Here is a 16774-nt window from a genome sequence, read left to right as displayed (position 1 = left end):
CAGCTGCACCAGGACACTCAGTACTGCCAGCAGCTTCCCCTGGGCTGGTGGACCTCAAATCCACATCCTCAGATAGAAAACCAGGGCACTGTGGAAAGATGCAGGTACCTGGGCCCCAGGGCTGTGAGGTTGAGTTCAGAAGGTCAGGCGAGGGGCGGCATTGCCACCTAGCCTCCCTGGGAATTCTAAAGCAAAGCCAGACAGGACAGCAGCCAGGAGCTCAGCCCTGGGGCCCAGCACCCTGAGTTTTCGGTCAGGGAGAAATGAACCCCTGCTCAGCATTGATGATGAAAGCATCGTTCAGGTACTGGCTCACAAGCCACCTCCTCCAGGAAGCCTCCCGCGATTCTTCAGAATCGTCAGTGGCTCCTTCTGTCACCTCCTGCGGCACAGCGGGCATCCATTTCATGTGACTTCGCAGGGTACTTTTTGGCGTATTTTGTCCTTTTGCGCGAGAGTGGCATCTTACCTGCCTCCGTAGGTGCAGCCCCTAGGCCAGATTCAAGTACGGAGTGTTTGCTCCATGAATGCTGATTTGAGAACCTGGAGATTAAACGGACGCTCTGCTCGACCCCTGTCCAGCCTTCAGACTGAAAAGACCTGCAGGGCCACCTGCACAGCCCGCACCCACTATGGGTGCCGGTTTGAGTCCCGGCTGCTCCACTTCTGATTGGGCTCTCTGTTGTGGCCTGGGAAAGCAGTAGAAGATGGCCCAAGTCCTTGGGCCCCTGCACCCACATGGGAGACCTGGAGGAAGCTCCTGGCTCCTGGCTTCAGATTGGTGCAGCCCTGGTCGTTGCAGCCATCTTGGTTTTCTTGTCTAGAAAGTGGGGATGACGGCAGTGCCTCCCTCCAGGGGAGCTCGGATGAAGGCAGACAGTGCTCCCGGTGCCGTGTGGCCCGAGTGTGGTGGTGCCTGTGCACAGACAGCTTGTGTTGCTGTCCCGGCAACGGGCCATCTGTTTCTGAGGAAGGAAGGGAAGGAGGGAGGGAGGCAGGGAAGGTGGGCGGGGGAGCAGATGGCACACGCACACACACACCTGTGCTTGCAGGTGCACAGACAGGCCCTGGAGGGTGCACAGGGCAGAGTCCCAGTCCCAGGGATGGTCTGTGGGCAGAACAGTCGCCGGGACACAGCTGCTGGCTTTCTGCTCCTTTTCCTATGGCATCACATGTTTCTAACCCTGTGCATTTATCTCATATTCAAGTAAATAAACAAAAGAGCAAAACGACCCTGAATAAATAAGACCCAGAGCACGTGCTGGGTCTGTCGGTCCCTGCTTTGCAAACCCGGGGTGGCGAATGCCAGCCCTGCCTTCTTGCGGCCATTGCGAGGAGCAAGCGCTACACAGCAAGAGCGCGCGCTGCGAAAGGCGTCTGACACTGATGTCGTTCGAGGTTTGTGCGGCATCCCCACCCCGGCCTGCTCATCCAGCCCACCGAAGTTCTCCCTGCCTGTGCCTTGATGTTGTCGCCTGTAGAATGGGCCCTTCCTGGCCTAGTGTGTCCTGCCCCTGCATGTCTGGAAGGTGTCCTGCTTTTTCTAACCGGCGCTGCAGCTCTGCACTCCGTGGCACCCGTCACCTGCCGGTCATGCAGTTCCAGGCCTCCCTGACCCAAAGCCTGAAATGACCCAAGCCCAGGGCCATCCTCCTGGGCCCTGCTTTCCACTACCGACAGAGCGATGTTTTTTTCCTGCTGAACGGAATTCTGTAAGCAAGCCAGAAGCTTTTCATCTCCTGTGACACACACACACACACACACACACACACACACACACAGGTGTGTTTAAAAGGAGATGGGGTTCCACAGAAGCTGGGATGGCCCATGTAAAAAGTCGGTCCAACATGTGTGTTGGAAATGCCACTGCCTTGAAGGGAGTCCCGTGGCAGGTCCCAGAGCAGGTGGCAGCGCGGAGCGGAGGGGCCGTGTCTGCAGAGGCGCCCACCCTCCGTCACACTTTCTGTGTAGCCCTGATGTGGGCTGTTTCTTGTCCCACTCCATGCCGTAGCTGTCCTGGCATTTGCCCGTGTGGCTCAAGGCTGCATCCTCCTGCTGTACCGCCTGTGTCATGTGCCAGTCACTGGCTGTGCCGTCATCAGCTTTGTGTTTCCCTGTTGCTGAATGTTTAGTTTTCGCCTCATTTTCCTTCTTGCAAAAATTTGGGATGCAGATTTCTTACAGATAATGCAGAGTGGTTCTTTATGGGTTTGCTGTTCAAGTTAAGAAAGAGATGCAAAATATCCAACTTCATCCATAAATAAAGATTCCTGTGCAGTATCATGTGATTAATTTTGTCAAGTTGACGTTACTTTTTAAAGAAATATTTATTATAGGAGCCACTGCTGTGTGCAGCAGGTTGAGCTGCCGCCTGCAGCACTGGCAGCCCATGTGGGCACTGGTTTGAGTCCTGGCTGCTCCACTTCTGATCTAGCTCCCTGCTAATGTACCTGGGAAAGCAGAAGATGGCCCAAGTGCTTGGGCCCTGTACTCACGTGGGAGACCTGGAAGAAGCTTCTGGCTATTAGCTTCGGAATGGACCAGCTGCAGCTGTTGTGGCCATTTGGGGAGTGAGCCAGTGGATGGAAGACCTCTCTCTGTGCCTCTGCCTCTCCTTCTCTGTAACTCTGCCTTTCAAGTAAAAATAAGTCTTTCAAAAAATATGTATTTATAAAGACAGAGTAAGAGAGTCAAGGAGAGACAAAGAGAGGTCCTCCATCTGCTGCTTCACTCTCCAAATGTCCACCATGGCCAGGGCTGGGCCATACTGAAGCCAGGAGCTGAAGGGCTTCTTCCAGGTCTCCCACATGGGTGCAGGGGCTGCAGGCACTTGGGCCATCCTCCACTGCTTTCCCAGGTACATTAGCAGGGAGCTGGATCTAAAGTGGAGCAGCCAGGACTCAAACTGGTACCTGTAGGGGATGCTGGCATCGCAGGCCGCAGCTTAACCCGCTATGCCAACGCCAGCCCCAATGCTCAATCTTTAATATTGACAACACTTGATCAGAAAGTGGGGAGAGCATGAAGTGGAGTAGCTTTCATGAAGAGCTCGTATGAGGTCACTCAGAGAGTGGATGGAAAATGGAATTTAAAGCTAAGTGCAGCCGGCGCCGCGGCTCAATAAGCTAATCTTCCACCTGCGGCGCTGGCACACCGGGTTCTAGTCCCGGTCGGGGCGCCGGATTCTGTCCCAGTTGCCCCCCTTCCAGGCCAGCTCTCTGCTGTGGCCCGGGAGTGCAGTGGAGGATGGCCCAAGTCCTTGGGCCCTGCACCCCATGGGAGACCAGGAGAAGCACCTGGCTCCTGGCTTTGGATCAGCACGATGTGCCGGCCGCAGCGCACCGTCCATGGCAGCCATTGGAGGGTGAACCAATGGCAAAGGAAGACCTTTCTCTCTGTCTCTCTCTCTCACTGTCCACTCTGCCTGTAAAAAAAAAAAAAAAAAAAAAAAAAAAAAAAGTTAAATGCATTTTGGTACAAAAAAAATCTGAAAATCATGCATGCATTTTCCATGAACTTTTTGAAGACCCTTCTTATTGCAAGTATTAAGAAAACTTATGCTTTTTATACTATAACTCTTCCTGGAGGAAGTTATCCTAAACATAATTAGACATACCTGCAAAGACTTCTATATAAGGATATTTGTTGTAGCTCTGTTTATACTTAAACTCACTTAAATGTCTTTGAGTGTCCAGCAATGAGTTAGTGGTTACATTTTGGTATATCTGCATGGTGGGATTTTTTTTGGGGGGGGCAGGCATTAAAAATCATGTTGGGGGGCCAGTGCCATGGCACAGTAGGTTAATCCTCCACCTGTGGTGCCGACATCCCATATGGGCACCGGGTTCTTGTCTTGGTTGCTCCTCTTCCAGTCCAGCTCTCTGCTGTGGCCCAGGAAGGCAGTGGAGGATGGCCCAAGTGCTTGGGCCCTGCACCTGCATGGGAGACCTGGAAGAAGCACCTGAGAGAGATTTGTGCTCACAGGTGTCACTCATGTCATGTCACGCATGCATGTGCACACCCACTCACATGCCCATCCACATCGTGTATGTTATGGAGTCTGAGGCATCTTCAAAAAGTTAATGGAAAAAGCATATTATGGAGGGCCGGCGCCGCGGCTCACTAGGCTAATCCTCCACCTAGCGGCGCCGGCACACCGGGTTCTAGTCCCGGTTGGGGCGCCGGATTCTGTCCCGGTTGCCCCTCTTCCAGGCCAGCTCTCTGCTGTGGCCCAGGAGTGCAGTGGAGGATGGCCCAGGTGCTTGGGCCCTGCACCCCATGGGAGACCAGGAGAAGCTCCTGGCTCCTGCCATCGGATCAGCACGGTGCGCCGGCCGCAGCACGCCAGCCGTGGTGGCCATTGGAGGGTGAACCAACGGCAAAGGAAGACCTTTCTCTCTGTCTCTCTCACTGTCCACTCTGCCTGTTAAAAAAAAAAAAAAGCATATTATGGAAAAACTATACATGAATTTCACAGTGTTGCACCAAAAGGTATCCTTTATAAAAATGCTTCTATAGCTACTTTTTAAAATTTATATCATTTTTTTTTTTTGAAAGGCAGGGAGACAGAGAGAGAAGGTGATCTTCCATCTACTAGTTCCTCCCCAAATGCCCGCTGTAGCCAGGGCTGGGCCAGGCTGAAGCCAGGAACCTAGAACTTCATCCTGGTCTCCCATGGAGCTGGCAGGGGCTCAGCTACTCAAGGCAGCGTCACCTGCCTCCCAGGTGCATGTTAGCAGGAAGCCGGAGTGGGAGGTAGAGCCAGGATCCGACTCAGGCGCTCTGATGTGGGTGTGGGTATCTTGAGTGATGTCTGAGCCATTGCTTCAAATGCCTGCCCCTCCCTCTTTGAAGTGTCCTTGTATGGACGGGAAGAGGCTGAAAGGATGGGTCAAAATGTTAGCCTTGGGGCTACAAATAATTAAGAATATTTTCTTATGTATGCTTTTTCCTCTGTTTTCCGTAGTAATACTTTTTACTAGGGTAAAACAATAAAAATGTTTTTAAAAGCCTAATCACACACAAAAAATCAGATTATCAAATGAAATGAGACATGCAGTCTTGTAATCTCATCATGTCTTGCCTCCCGTTCCCATGAGCAGGGGGTGGCCCTGGCTGAAGCCATTTGAGAAGTAGATTTGGTTTGGTGGGCCTGCTCAAATTTCACATAAAATGTAGCATTTCCTGTTTCTTGTGAACCAAGGGATTTGCCCATGTGGGCCCACGTGGCCCCCTGGAGGGCCTTGGGTGTCCCCTGTTCATGGGCCACCTCTGTCCCTGTTGGCCACACCTGCCTGCCTGGCGCAGGACAGACAGGCTGAGCCTCCCTAAGCCAAAAATCTGAAGTCCAAAACGCTCTAAAACCCAAACTCTTTTGTGTGCCAACATTGATGCCAAAAGTGGACAAATCCCTCCCCAGCCTCTTGGAATGGATCACTGTCAAAATACAAGCGCGCTAAAAATATTACATAACACTGCCTTCAGGCCACGCAAGTAAGGTGCACGAGAAACGTAAATGAACCTCACGTCTAGACTTGGGTTCTATCCCCAAGACATCTCATTATAGACACGGAGATACTCCACAATCCCCAAAACTCTGAAATCCAAACCAGCTCTCGTCCCAAGCCTTTCTGTAAAGGACACTCAGCCTGAGCGCCTGAGCCCCGCCCAGCCCCTGCCCTGCCTTGGCCGGCCACACGGCTTTAGTCTTTTTGTCACAGCCCGTGGGAGTTGGTGGTTTGATGCGACCGGAGCTTGCAGGGCTCGGGGCTTGTTCACAGCACACTCGCAGCCCTTGCCTGGGGCCACGCTCAGTGACAGGTGTGCAGAGCCTTGAGGAGGTGCTGAGTGACAGGCCATCTAGTGACGTGTGGCAAAGCCTGGGTCAGAGCACATCTTGGGGCATGGGGGGCAGTGGCAGGTGACAGGTGATTCCTTCCTGTGGGAAAAGCCCTTCCTGGGGCTCCCTTTCTCCACCCAGGGCGGGAGGGCATCCTCGGGAGTCCCCTTGGGTGGAGGCGCTGGGCCTCTGGTGGCTGTCAGGAAAGAGACGGAGTATGAAGCCACAGGCAGACCAGGTTCATTCAGAATACAGCCTGCATTACAGACCAGCGGCTCATCTAGTGCATACGAAGTGGCAGGGAAAGGCTTGGGGTCTGAGCTAAAGTTGGGCTGTCTAGGGAGAGGGAGAGCCTGGGCTCGTTCTAAAGGTTCCGTGAGATCACAGTGTGAGCTGGGAGAGGTTTGGGCCATGGCTGAGTTTGGACCCTGGAGGTGAGCTGTTGAGCTGGGCCAAGTGAGCTTGGGAGGAGTGGGGAGAGCCCAGGCAGATGGGGTGTGTCCAGTGGTCCAGGCAGGGCAGGGCTGTATCAGAAGGACAGAGAATTGGGGTCTGCTGGTGGTTATGTAGGTGAGGGCTCAACCTGGATCTAAGGCCTTTTGTCCTTGCTTCATCAGTCACCCAGAGTTCCATGAGTGGACAAGAAGAAGGATTTCACAGCGTCATGGGGTTTGGGAGGAAGGAGAGTGTAGAAGGAACTCTGTATGCCCCTGACTTGTGTGTGGGGTCCTGGGGCCACCTCACTGCCCCCCCACACACTGATTTCCGTGACCACGAACCATCAACTTACCCCAGGCGACAAAGGGTCAGAGAGGGGGCTGAAGGGGGCCCGAAGTGCTGAGAGGTGCGGTCGTCCCATCAGCTCGTCCCGGGCAGTTGCACCTGCTCGGTCTGCTGTTCCCTCCCAGTGTGAACCTGTAGCCTGCACGTGACCTCGGTTTCTCCTTCAGCCTAAGGGCATTTGCCAGCCTCTTGAGACAAATGTTATCTACAAAATGTACAGAATAGAGGATGAGGAAAACAGAGTGCTGATTACAATCTAGAAAAAGTGAGCAACAGAGAGGAAAAAAAAAACCTGGCTGGAAGATCATGACATCGCGTTTTTTCAGCTGACGTCTTAATTTCTGTAATAAGCCTGGCGCAGTGCTAAGCATTAGTAGGGATCTGAGGTCAATAAAATTAGTCCCACGTGGCAGACAGGGTCACGGTCACGTCATGTTGCGTGTGCTCCTCTGCCTTCCCCGGCCCTTGCCCCAATGCGGGTCGTGTAACTGGCTCAAGATGGTCAAGGTCACGGGTCAAGGTCACAGCGCTGAACTGGCCAGCTCTTCCCTGGGGGCATTAATTCAGCAGTGCTGCAGGTGATGGAGCCTGTTCTTTTTTTAAATTAATTTGGAAAGCAGAGAGACAGAAAGACACACAGAGACTGAGAGGGCGGTCTCCCATCTGCTGGGTCACTCCCCAAATACCTTGCAATAACAAGGCTGGACCAGGCATGATCCAGGAGCCAGCAACTGAAGCTGGGTCTCCCGTGTGGTGGCAGGGACCTGAGCACTTGATGTGTCATTTGCTGCCTTCCAGGATGCACCTTGGTAGGAAGCTGGGATCACAACTCCCGTCGCTGCTGGAGCCTCTACATCTTAGTTCCCCGAGGGACTGTGTGGGGCCGAATCCTGCCGGCCCACGCTGGCCACTTAAGCTCCAGTGGGGAAGTGAATCTGTGTTGCGCCTCTGAGATTGGGGGTTCACTTGTTTCTGCGGCTGAACCTAGCCGGTGCTGACGGGCAGAGCCCCTCAGCCCTGTGGTAGCAGCCGCCGTCTCTTCCCGCAGGCACCAGCCCTTACCGTTGGGACTTGGTGCTTAAAAACCTCTGCGGAGGCGGCGCGGCACGAAGCCTGTGCCATGCGCGTGGAGTGACTGCGTGGCAGGGGTGCTGGGGTCTCCCAGCCTTGCTGGTGTGTTCTGGGAGGCCTTTAGGATGTCATCACAGAAACAGATATCAAGATGTTGCTTAGGGGCTGGCGTCGTGGCGCAGTGGGCTCAGCTCCCCGCTGCAACACCGGCATCCTGTGTCGGAGCACCAGTTCAAGTCCTGGCTGCTCCGCTTCTGATCCAGCTCCCTGCGAAGGCACCTGGGAAAGCAGCAGGTGATGGCCCAAGAGTTTGGACCCCTGCACCCTCTTGGGAGCCCTGGATGGAGCTCCTGAGTCGTGGCTTCAACCTGGCCTAGCCCTGGCTGTGTGTGTGTGTGTGTGTGTGTGTGTGTGTGTGTGTGTGACTCTGCCTTTCAAATGAATTTTGGGGGAAGAAAAGAAGGTGTTTAGCCAGGCGCAGAAGCACCTGTTCTGCCTAGCAAGTCTCAGGGCCAGTGCCAGTGTCAGTGCCCAGAGGACACTGAGCAGGGCGCCCCTCTGAACCGGGGGCTCCAGAAGACCCCACAGATGGCAGGTGACCTTGGCCAGCCAGACAGGGAGGCCCCCTCCCCTGACCCCTACCCAGGCCTCAGTGAATGCCTCCCGTGTGCCCTAGAGGCCAGCCTGCCCCGCCCTGCCCCCTTTGGCCTCCCATGGGGGAGGGAGAGCCTGTGGCCAGCAAGTTGTTAGCCCTGGAACCTGGCAGCCCGGAGCAGCCCCACCTTCCCACCCCGGTCACTTGGTCATGGTTAGGGAATCCTCTGTTCAGCTGATGCCGACTCGGCCCTCTTCTGTCTGACTCAGCAGATTTTTCCTGTCAAGAGAGCCCACAGCCTAAATCTGCAGCAGGAAGCCGTGAGCAGCCCTGTGGGTCACGTGTGAAGCATGAGCTGGGTTGGTTTCTGACACTCCTGGGAGGTTCCGGCAGCAGAGGGGGGTCCAGGACCCGGCACACACAGGAACCTGCTCCCAGAGGTTCAGGCGGGAGAGGACTGAGGAGGGGCAGTGGCCAGAGCATGAGGAGCATCTGTGATTTGGCGCCTGGCAACCTCCCTGGGCACCGAGGGCTGCCCAGCCTCTCCCCAGGAGCACAGCAGCCAGGTCCCCAGAGCCCGTGCCCAGCGTGGCTCGCCGTGTCACAGCTCTCACCAGATCGATCCAAGGCATAAGTCTGGTCGGTCCTCGAGGCTTCTGGGGAGCACCTGCAGGCCTGCCTGTGCTGGGAGAAGGAAGTGATCGGGAGGCTGAGCTGCCCTGGCCCTGCCGGCTAAGTGCTGACAGCTCCAGCTGCGACAGTGCCCCCTGGGCCGGCAGTGCCCCCTGGCCTTGCAGAACTTAGCACAGTCCCAGACTCAGGGGGCGAGGCCTGGTTAATAGAGGGGTGAAAAACAGAGACTGTTTTGGACTTTCTGTCCCCTGGGGCTCCGTCCCGGCTCTCCAGGCCCAAGCCGTCTCCGCTGGAGGTGATAAGTCAGCCGTTCACGGCCTGCGCTTGAGGCCAGAGTACTTTTTAGTGCACTGTCAACAGCGCTGCCTGGCTCGGCAAAGGGGCTGGGTTGTGGAAGCTGTGTCGTTAGACAACTCCATCCTGTGCGAACCCCATGGCGTGGACTTAGACAAGGCAAGCTGGCTGTGCCACTGTCACTGGGACCACAAAACCCGAGGGGACCTCTGCTGCCTCTGTTGTCTGTTGTTGACTGAAGCACTGCTCAGGCCACATGGCTGTACCCAGGGTAGGTGCACATCTGGGTGCGGGTTAACCGGCCAAGCACACCTGTGTAGCTGGCATCCGAAGCCCCCATGCCTCCTTCCGGGGCTACCCTTGTCTGGCTGTGCAACCGTGGTTGTCCCCTGCCTGCCCTTGTTCCTGTTGCTGACTCTTGGCCCCATCTGTGGCTGTCAGAGTCACGCCGACAGCTGTACAGAGCTGTAGCTTCATTCCCATCGCCGTGTCAGTCTGTGGTGGGAACATTCTGAATCCTGGGTGTCAGCGGTGGGTGTCCCACCTGGGGCTGTGGGGAATACAAGCACACTCCGAAGGTTCAGAGAAAAACTGGAATTAAATGCCTGTGGGTATGTGGCACAAAAAAATCATGTTGAAACCCATGCATTTTTTTATAATTTCCATTTGACACAAATTATGCAAAAAAAAGTCTTTTTGCACTAAAAGTTTCATTTATCTATCTAAAAGAGAGAGAGGGAAGAGAGAGAGATTCCATCCGCTGGTTCACTCCCTAAGTGGCCACAACGGCCGGTGCTGGGTCAGGTCAAAGAACCAGGAGCTCTAACCAGGTCTCCCCTGTGGGTGGCAGGGTCTCAAGTACCTAGGCCATCTTCTGCTTTCCTCCCAGGCACATTAGCAGGGAGCTGGATCAGAAGCAGCTCCAGTAAGGTATGTGGGTGTTGCAACGGCAGCCTGGACTCACATTTTGAATTCTGTCTTGCACAGCCTTCTTAAAGCCCCTCATCATGCTGCTGCATTCTGGGTGTTTTGGTGCACATCTGTATGGCTCTCTGGTGGGCCATGGGCACTTGACTTCATTGGTACATTGAAGAGAAATCACAAGGATCCAGTTGGGTGACAGCGTCACCTGAGCAGATGACAAAGGCGCTCCGGGGGCAGGGCTTTGGTTGGGGACACCTGTGTCCCACATCCGAGTGCCTGGGCTTGCGTCTGGCTCCGCTGCAGGTTCCAGCTTCCTGCTACTGCACAACCTGAGAGGCAGCAGGTGAGGGTTCAAGGACTCGGGCCCTGCCATGCACCTGGGACACCTGCGTGGAGTTCCAGGCTCCTGGCTTTGGCCTGGCCTAGCGCTAGCTGTTGTAGCCATTTTGGGGTACACCAGCAAATGGAAGATCTGTCTGCTTCTCCCTCTTTCTGGGTCTTTGTCTCATTCGTTAGCCTTTCAAAGAAACAAATAGAATGGAAAACAAAAAGGCAGGGACATGCCCGCTGAGATGGAGGTTCTGTGTCCCTCCATCGGTCATAGCTGAGCCCCTGGACACAGAGGCTGACCTCATTAGCCTATTTTCTTCCAAGACCTCACCAAAAAAGACATGGATTTTGTCGTGTCTTGAGAGACCAAGTTTAGCAACAAGTAAGAGTTTTAAAAAGTTATTTTCCGGCAGGGCTGCCAAGTATACAGTTTTTTCTAATTCCTCATAGGCAGAGTGTCAACATCTAAATGTAAACCTGTGTGATTCACGTTTCGCGCTTCCTGAGGGCAAGCTAATCATAGCCGAGTCCTTTCTGAAATTCCCCCAGGTAGGCTGACACCTGCTCGCCCTTCTCTTCTCCCAAGGGAAGACGATGAAAGGCAGAGCCTTCTCCACAGCTCAGAGGAGCCAGGTGGGAAACGGAAGCTGCTGATGAGAAACCGTTAGCAAGGGGGACCTTCACGAAGTCTGTGGAAAATGCCTGTTATGAGTAACTATGCATGGATGGCATGAATGTTCACGCCAAAATAAACATCTAAAAAAAAAAGTCATTTCAGGGCCAGTGCTGTGGCCTAGCGGGTAGAGCCACCAACTGCAGTACTGGCATCCCATATGGGTGCCAGTTCAAGTCCAGGCTGTTCCACTTCTGATCCAATGGCTGGAGCTGGGCTGATCCGAAGCCAGGAGCTTCTTCCAGGTCTCCCATGTAGGTGCAGGAGTCCAGGGACTTGGACCATCTTCCAAGGAGCATTAGCAGGGAGCTGGATCGGAAGTAGAGCAGCTGGGACTTGAACTGTCAGCCATATGGGATGCCGGCGAAGCAGCCAGTGGCTTTACTCACTATGCCACAGCACTGGCTGCCCCAAGTGGTTTCCTAACCACTGCCCCAAACACCTGCTCCATGGGTCCCTCTTACAGGTGCACTGATCCCATACCCAAGGGCCCTACTCTCAGGACCTCAGCTCCCAGAGGCCCCGCCTGCTAATAGCATCACAGGGAGGAGGACGTCCACATGGAGCTGACAGGAGGTGGAGAGGGGGTCGGTCCACAAAGATGCAGACCGCTGCAGCAAGATGAGGGGAGAGGGGGAGAGACTTAGGGTGGTTTCACAAGTGTCCGGTTACATCCAAGGAGACTTCCAGGAGTTCAGGAGACATGGAATTGAAAGACAAGTTTGTTTTGGTGTCCAAAATTTTGAAATGCATGCTTTGTACAGGAACTTTAAAAAGTCCATCAGAAGTGTATCATGAAGATGCTGTGCACGCATTTCAGAATCCTTTTGCACCAAAAATGGCTTGTCTTTGATTCCGCTCTGCCCGACCCCTGTGCAGGGCCAGTGTGTTTGCTGCAAGGCGAGTTCTCTGCCCATCACCGCAGGAGCGTTCCTCCTCCGGGCTGGGGGCGGGCTGTAGTCCTGTGGCTTGGAGCTTGGTGGTCCAGCAGCATTGCAAATAGAGATGCAGATGTAAGTGCATGCCCTGGGGGGCATATGCCATGCCCCAAACCTGGGGTCCCTGTGGGGGCTGTCAGTGAAGCCCGCCTGCTTGTCTAAAGGAGAAAGGAGGGTGGTCCCAGGAGAATCAGGGGCCATAGCGCAAACACATGGGGGCTGTCACATCCGGCCCCTGCTGAGCCCCAGGCCCCTGCCAAGCCCTCACCCACCCTTCTCAGTGTCATGCGGATCTCTCAGCTGTGGCCTGTTCCTAAGCCAGCCACGCCACTGCTGACAGTGACTCCCCGTGTCAGCCCACCTTTGTGGTGTAAGCCTTCTCCTGAGCAATAATGGCCATGAAATGACCGGCCTGGAGGGGTTTTTCCTCGGGCCTTCACACCCCTGGTAGCCTGGAGAACAGTCTAGTTTCTTTGTGAGAGGCACAAAAGGTGCACCTGTCTGGGTGCACCCCTCACGGCCGGCTGCGGGGGACCTCCGTGTTGACCCCTCTGGGCATCCTGTTAGAGTCACAGAAGAGGATCGTCACCCCCTCCCCACCCTGCGTGTGGCTCCCTCCCAGACTTGGCCTTGTAAGAGGCATCTCTCACGTCCCAAATCCTCTCGCTGGTGCCAACCAGAAGGAGGAGGACATCATCACAGTGGTTCCTGGGGACAGGCGGCCTCTGCCAGGCCGCTTTGCTTTGGAAAAGACTCGAATCTGCCTGAGTCATCAAGCAGAAACCTCCAGCATGAGGGGAAGCCGTGGAGAGTGGGCATGGGGCAGCTCAGTGGGTGGCCAGCCGCCGGGTCCACTTAGGCACAGCTGCCCTGGGCCCCCGCCGGAAATGCCCTCCGCCGGGGAAGACGGTAGAAATGATCTAGCGCAGCCCCAGGGGAGCTGGAACCCAGGGGCTCTCACCAGGGGCAGCCACGGCAGCAGTGCGGGGGGAGGGCTCTGCAGGCTGCCGTCCTGGCTCTGCCTCTGCCGGGCTGCTGGCTTCTAGAAGCTGCTGCCAGCTGGGCTGCTGAGTCCCACGAGACATTCTGGGTTGCGAGTACAGGGATCGTCTCGTGCAGATATGGGGGCATCCCAGGGAAGTCAAGGCAGGGCTGTGGGTGAGCTACAGAAAGGGCGGGAACCTAGCCACCCCCACCCCACAGCCCCGAAAACCAGCCTTTCCCTACCCAGTCACCTCCTTGGCATCTGAGCCTTCTCTGCTCTGCAGGCCGTCTGACCTGGTATCCAGTGACCTGTGGCAGAAAGTGGCCGTCCCCGGAGACGCTTGCGTCCTCCCCAGCAAGGCAGCCGCACACTGACCCTGGCTGCTCGCTTCCCTGCCGCCAGTCAGCTGTGCAGAACTGTCGGCCCGTCCCTCCTCCCCGTCTTGGGTCCTCCATGCCCCCAGGTCCTCCCTCCGGGGCTGCCCCAGCCCTGCCCCTTGCTGCCTCTGCTTCCCCTTCTGCCCCCTCCCTGACCAGGTCACACCTCTGACAGCCCCCAGAACGCCTTGTCACTTGATGCACTTGACAGTCCCTGCAGCACCTCTGCATTTTCCCTTGTCCAGCTGCTCGCTCCTGAGGAGAGCTCTGCCGGCACGTGGCAGGTGCACCCCCAGTACTGACGCAGCATCGAATGCCTGAGCCTTGCACTGAGTCTGCAACCTTCAGACCTGAAGCACTTGAGACACTGCTGTGTGGGAGATGGTGCATGACACTCCCGAGGAGCCACACAGCGTCTCAAAGGGTGGTCCAAGGGGCAGCAGCGTCAGGGTCGCCTGGGAGCTTGTTACCGACGCAGAACCTGGGCCTGATGCCAGCGCTTCTCAGGGTGGAGTCTGCGTCTCAGCAAGCTACCAGGTGATCGGTGTGCCCATGCCAGCGAGGGAGGCGCTGGGCTCGGACGCCCTTTCATACGTCCCTGTGACGTCCCTGACCCTTTGTCTGCGTACCCGGGCCTTTCCTGTTGGGTTTCTCTTCACGAGCCAGGGTCTTCTAAGCTGTGCCCACGTCCACAGGTGCAGCCTCTGGGCGGTCACTTTGTGTACAGGCAGGCACGGCTTTTGCCCCTGAAATTACCCTCCAGAAAAGTGTCCGTGCAACATCTTTCGTATTATAGGAAGCCCTGTAAATTACTTTGTTTTGAACAAAGAGTACCGTCTGGGGAAGGCACATTAATCTGAAAATGACCTCAACACAGGTTGGGTTGTTTGTAGCATTCAACAGATTCAATTAAAAAAAAAAAAGGGTAAAGAAATGCAATCCCATTTAGTGATCATTTCTGGAAAGTATGACTTCACTGTCATAGTCGCCGGCTATTACTGTAAACAGCCCTCCTGAAGATCATCTTTAAAAGTGTTACCGGGCAGGGTTGCATTGTGGGCCCACAGTAAGCACCCAGAGAATGAATTTAGAAACCTGCCCATCTCACTGCAGGCCCCTTCTGTCCATCACCATGCAACACTAGCCTGCAGGACCCGGGAAGCTGCTGAGGCAGGTGCCTCTCAGCTCCGGCCTGGAAGGAGCCCGTGACGCTCCCAGGAACGGACATCCCAAGCCCTACGTTGCCGCACAGCTACTCGAAGCATGGTCCACGGACCGGCCACACCAGCCTCACCTGGGAGCTCGTTAAAAGTACAGCGTCTCAGCCCTGACCCCAGCCCTCCTCAGCCTGGAAGCTGGAGTCTAACGAGATCCCCAGCTGCGGCGTGTGCATGTGAAAGTTTGCGAAGTGCTGGCACTGCCTTCCAAGCCTACCGGTCTCCGGGCCTCATTTATTCCACCTGCTGCTGAAGCCTCCGCCTAGGCCTCGCCTGCCCCCGAGTGCCCTCCATCTGCTGCTCCTGCTAACCCTCAACTGCTCGGGGGTGGGGGTGGGAGTGCGGGGGCCTCAGGTCCTGCGGAACCCGGGCTGCATCAGCTGCGCCCTGTACTTCCTGGGTGAGCACTCCCCGCCCTGGCCCTGCCCCTGCAGCCCCACCCAGGCCAGCGTCCACCCCTTCCCCGATTCCCAGTTCCCTCCCTCTCACCTGTGTAATTCCTGTTTATTTAACAAAGGAGCCGGGTGACAGCAGCGTGTGGGGGGTGCATGGTGGTGAGAGCTGGGCCTCTTGGTGGGACTTGCACAGGAGGAGGTGGTGGTGCCCGGAGAGGGTGAGGCCCCATCTTGGGCCTGCTCCCAGCATGTGTGGTGCCCCAGGCCAGCAGGAGTATAGGTGGCCCGGAGCATGGCTGGGGCCCTCCGTTTTGTGGGGGACGCTGGGAGCTGGGGCTGTTAGGAGCCAAATTGTACTGGATCGTTAATGTCACTGAGGAGTTGGCCCCAGAAGGTGCAGGGAGTCAGGCAGGGGTTACAGACGCACCCCTTGCAGGCAACGCAACCTGATGCACATCCCAGGCAAACCCCAGGGGTGCTGAGTGTGGGGGGCAGGGCCACCTGCTGGGAGAGACTGACCGCGTCCAGTCCTGGGCGACGCTGCAGCCTGGACATCGGCGGCTGCGTGGAAGGGAAAAGGCAAGGATGCGAATGGGAGACCCCAAGGCTGAGAGGGGTCGTGAGGACAGCTTCAGGCAGGAGGAGCCCCCTGCCCGAGGGGCTTGTCCTGGAGGTGGGCACCTGGTTGGGTCTGCGCCTGGTGTGTCAGATCTGGGCAGATTGGGGCATCGTCAGGATGAGCAGTTGAGGCTGGGCTGCGGAATGGGGCCAGTGTCCAGCATAGAGATGGTGGCCGGGACCAGAAACGACCGGAAACGTGGACAATGTTGGGAAGTGTTTGGGAGGCCGGGGCGGGGGTAGGGGTGGGGAGGGGGAATCAACGTGGTAACCACGGCCCTGGAGCAGGGGTCGCTGTCTGTGGAAAGCAGCAGCAGGACGGGGGTGGCTTAGTTGAGTTCTCCCTGAAGCTGACCTTGGCGCAGGGGTTCGGTGTGGTTGGGAGGCGGTCCCGGTGAGCCAGGGGAGGAGGATGCTGGCAGATGCTTCAGGTTTGAAGGGCGCAGGCTCAATAAAGGCTCAGGGAGAGCACCTGCTGGGCGCCAGGTGAGCGTCCAGACACTGGCCCCGGCATCCGAGTGCGCAGCTGGACAGGGAAACGTGCAGAGTGCTGCTGAGAGGCCAGGTGCACCTGGGGCAAGAGCTCTGGTGGCTGTAACCAGGTGTGGAGGGGGCGGGGCCAGCAGGGCAAAGGTTGGGCGGAGGAGGGCGGGGCCAGCCAGGGGCAGGGCAGGGGCAGGACGGGGAGGAGGGACGGGCCGACAGTTCTGCACAGCTGACTGGCGACAGGGAAGTGAGCAGCTGGGGTCAGTGTGTTAGAGTACCTTCCAGGGAGTGTGCGGCTGCCTTGCTGGGGAGGACGCTGGCGTCTCTGGGGACACGGAACTCCGGACGTTCACTTTCTGCCACAAGGCCACTGGATACCGGGCCGGACAGCCTGCAGAGCAGAGAAGGCTCAGAAGCCCAGGAAGTGACTGCTGTGGGCCTCTGGGCCTCACTCCCTAGGCACCAGGTGAGAGATGTGGCCGCCTCTTGGATTGATGCCAGGGGAGCTGTCTCAGTGTGGCCCTGAGAAGCTGCGTCCCCAGCATTCCCTTCCTGTCCCACCCGGGTGCACCGGTGTGCACACCTGCCTTCGGAACAGGCTGCCGAGGTTGGACTG

At 56.5% G+C, this 16774-nt stretch overlaps 1 protein-coding gene across 5 annotated transcripts in view; it reads left to right on the top strand.

The window, feature by feature from the left end:
• The window catches only part of HRH1 (histamine receptor H1), a 76063-nt gene that overhangs the window by 21036 nt on the left and 38253 nt on the right, over positions 1-16774 (top strand). For 2 of the 5 annotated variants that reach the window (XM_070051108.2, XM_070051107.2), the window contains exon 1: positions 16344-16624. The exons of the other annotated variants lie outside the window; for them this stretch is intronic. The gene's annotated coding sequence lies outside the window, so the exon portion shown is untranslated. Of the gene's footprint in view, positions 1-16343; positions 16625-16774 lie in introns of those variants that run through there. 5 annotated transcript variants of the gene reach the window in all.

This window comes from Oryctolagus cuniculus, chromosome 10 (genome assembly GCF_051225735.1).
Source record: "Oryctolagus cuniculus isolate XC-2025 breed Fujian yellow rabbit chromosome 10, ASM5122573v1, whole genome shotgun sequence".
NCBI classification, from domain to species: Eukaryota; Metazoa; Chordata; class Mammalia; order Lagomorpha; family Leporidae; genus Oryctolagus; species Oryctolagus cuniculus.
Note: the sequence above shows the minus strand (reverse complement) of the source record. Positions and strands in the feature narration are given on the sequence as shown.